General features: G+C 49.7%; 1 protein-coding gene across 3 annotated transcripts in view; it reads right to left on the reverse strand.

The window, feature by feature from the left end:
* Window positions 1-3,218, reverse strand: part of LOC119339876 — a 6,453-nt gene extending 3,235 nt beyond the window's left edge. Inside the window, exons 1-2 of one of the 3 annotated variants that reach the window (XM_037611785.1) lie at window positions 3,091-3,218; window positions 2,415-2,703 (exon numbers count right to left, since the gene is read on the reverse strand). The gene's annotated coding sequence lies outside the window, so the exon portion shown is untranslated. The remainder of the gene's footprint in view (window positions 1-2,414; window positions 2,704-3,090) is intronic. The other 2 variants (XM_037611789.1, XM_037611779.1) reach the window with 2 other exon arrangements.

Below are 3,218 nucleotides of genomic sequence, written 5' to 3' on the forward strand. Positions count from 1 at the left end.
CACCGCCTAAGCGCTAAAGCGTAAGGCGAGGCGACGCCTTAGACGTATGCATATATAATATATGGCAGCCAATTAGGAGATTTAACAACTAGCATTAACTTAATAAATTGTACATACATATATCATAGATGGCAGTCAATTAGGAGATTTAACAACTAGCATTAACATATAAACTGTTACCAAAGCATAGGACTCAAATCATCTTGGGTACATGACAGAACGGCGCCTTTGAACTTCAGCTTCATCCTCCTCATCAATATATCACTCTATAGCTTTAAACTTTCCACTGTTTAAGGAATTGCGCATCTCTATCCTAATCTCCATGGATGCCTCGGGACACTTATCCGCATCACTGGAACCCCCGGAAAGGTGCTGCTTCAGCCTTTTCACTCCAGCATGGATTATCTTGCCACATAATGTACACTGGAGTAAATCTTTCCTCTCTAAATCTGGCCAAAACCCATACTTCCAAGCTGGATCGTCAGATCTAGCTCTTCTCCTAGGATTCATCAGAGCAGGGACACCTGACCAGTGGCTACTGCAGCAACACTGAGAGAAGGCCAATCAGTTGTCAAAGAAAAAGAGAGAACCAAAGCATTAGAGCAACCAGATCAAGCACAGGGAAGGAGAGAAGCGGTGGTGTTGCTGCTGGATGGAAGAAAGAGAAGAGACAAGAGCCAGAGGAGGGGGAGGAGCTGCAGCCGGACAGGAGCCAGGAGCCATACCTTGTCCTGGTGCTGATCTGGTGGTAGAGGGTTGCGCCAGAGGAGGAGGGAGAAGCTGCAACTCGAGAGTGGGAGGGGGATGAGCTGCAGCCGGAGAGGAGGAAGTTGGCGCAGATCTGAGGAGGAAGCCGCCGCCAGAGGAAACAAGAGAGAGACCTCTCGCCTGGAGACTAGGATTTGCACGATTGGTTCGATTCTCTCTCTCTTTCCCCTTCTTGTAACAGTTCGCGCGTGGGCCAATATTTCCCGCGCTTGTGTTCCCGCATGGGCCAGTTTTTCCCGCTGGAATCTGTTTCCCCTGCCTGACAAACCAGAGCGCCTGATTTGGGCCAAGGCGTGCAAGGGGGGGCTGAGGCGGACGATTCAGACGCCCTACAGCCCAAGGCGGACGCCTTACTCAACAAACTAAGGCGAGTACGACGCCTTGCCATCTGGGGGCGCCCTGACGCCAAAGCGTCGCCTAAGCGACGCCTCAGGGACGCCTTGAAAACAATGGTAGGGATTAATCGGCGAATCCGCTGATTAATCTGTTGGTTAACTATTGCCATCAATGCATATAGCTATATTTTACACAACAAATCAGTTCATCAGTAGAGGCCTGAAACAGAGGAGTGGCTCGTTCATGCATCTTGCCTTCTGCCCGTGGAGGGAGCAGTGTGCGCGTGTAGGCAGGCTCGAGCACCTGAAGGCTAGAACAGGGGGGAAGAGGGGTATGGAGGAGCTTCTGGAGGTGAGATCTAGACAGCAATCGGGGAGTGGTGGTGGGGGGTGTCCAACGGGAGCTAATCGATTTGGGCAGGTAGCGGCATGGAGGGGTGGCTGGGCTCAAAACTTTGCCCTCTGCCATACCCCAGTGCAGTAGGTAATCGCTGGAAGGGGTCCAGGAGGGGAGTACGACAGAGAGAGCTTGATGACCTCTGAAACCAACGGTGAGGCCAAACGTCTGCCCCGCCGTAGAAAAAACGAAGATGGGAAAACCGATGGGCAAAGTACCTGTGATGGGGGTGTGGTTACAACACACGGCACAGTGTGCCTTCGTCCCTGCAGAGCGATCACTGGCGACTGTGAGGGGCGGCAGCGGTAGTGGCGGATCTTCGACCGCACTCTGAAACACACCGGGCCAGTTCTTTTCGGCTCATGATTCTCCAGAATATGATTCTGGGAAACTGCCCACAGAATCAGCCGCCAGTTCTATTCTGAGATTGTTGTATGTGTTGTCGGGTGAAATGTTTGTAGTGCCCCTAGGCTGGAACTGTGTACTGAATTGCTAACGCTTGGTTGTTCCGAACAATTTCACGTCGAATACAAACATGAAAGCGATTTGCGAATGTCCCAAATTGCTTTCGGTGCCTTCACTTTTCCATCCATCTACAACATCCATGTGCGAACATTTTAATCTATACGAAAATTCTTACTACTAAGCAGCCATTCAATCCACACCACCACAAAAGTCATACTAAGCAATCAATCATGCAATTTTTTTCACTAGATGTCATCAATCATACAGCTTGTACGCCATACAAAACAACCACCCAAACACTTCGCTAGCAGACATCAAATTAGCATACAACTAAGAACCATTAATCATCACCAGCCATCAAATCAAACATAAGAAAGAAGAGAAACGGAGGGGGGAGAGGGAGGGGAAGAGAGGAGGAGACGCGGAGAGGGAGGCAGAGGTGAGCTCACCTGCCGCCGGCGAGGCAGGATGACGCGGGGGCGGACGAGACAGACGGGATGGGGCGGCGGACTGGGCGGCCGGCGGCGCAAACCCTGGCTCCCCGGGGGGTCGGGCAGGTCGAGAGAGAAACGAGGGACTGTGCGTGTGTTGAGCAAGCTGGAGGCCCTAATCCCTCTGATGTGTTTGGTTGGGGAACCAACTGTCATGGAATGGAATGGTTCCATTCCAGAGGAATGGGTCCGTTCCATTCCTGTGTTTGGTAGGAGCAAAAGAGCGGAACAGGTTGGTTCCGTTCCGCTGTTTGGTTGGAAGCATGGAATGAAAAATGGAATGATATAAAATTCAAAATTTCGGCAGCATTTCATTTGTATTTTCAAGAAAGACAACATAACAATATATATTGACAATCTTAACAATATATACTATCAAAAATATGGCTACAATGATGCTTACATCAACATATATATTGCAAAGACACACTGGACATCATGTATTTTGCTACAAATTAGGAAAAGAGACACTGATTTTAACAACATAAAGCAACAAAAGTGAATAACCAACAACCATGAGTCATCATAGTAAGGTCTACATCTCTCTCTATCATGAACATCAACAGCATATTCTTGGCTGGGAATATACATGAGCAGCAGCAGCATATACAAGAGGAAGTGATGATTGTTTTACCTTGAGAGTCAGGTGCTGTGCTGCGCCTATGTTGCCGGTGTCAGCTCGCCGAAAGCCGCCGCGGCCACCCTGGGAATCCTCTGCAAGCCGCCGCAACAAGATCCAAACCGAGCTCCCCTTGTGTTCTG

The sequence above is a fragment of the Triticum dicoccoides genome, chromosome 1B, assembly GCF_002162155.2.
Source record: "Triticum dicoccoides isolate Atlit2015 ecotype Zavitan chromosome 1B, WEW_v2.0, whole genome shotgun sequence".
NCBI classification, from domain to species: Eukaryota; Viridiplantae; Streptophyta; class Magnoliopsida; order Poales; family Poaceae; genus Triticum; species Triticum dicoccoides.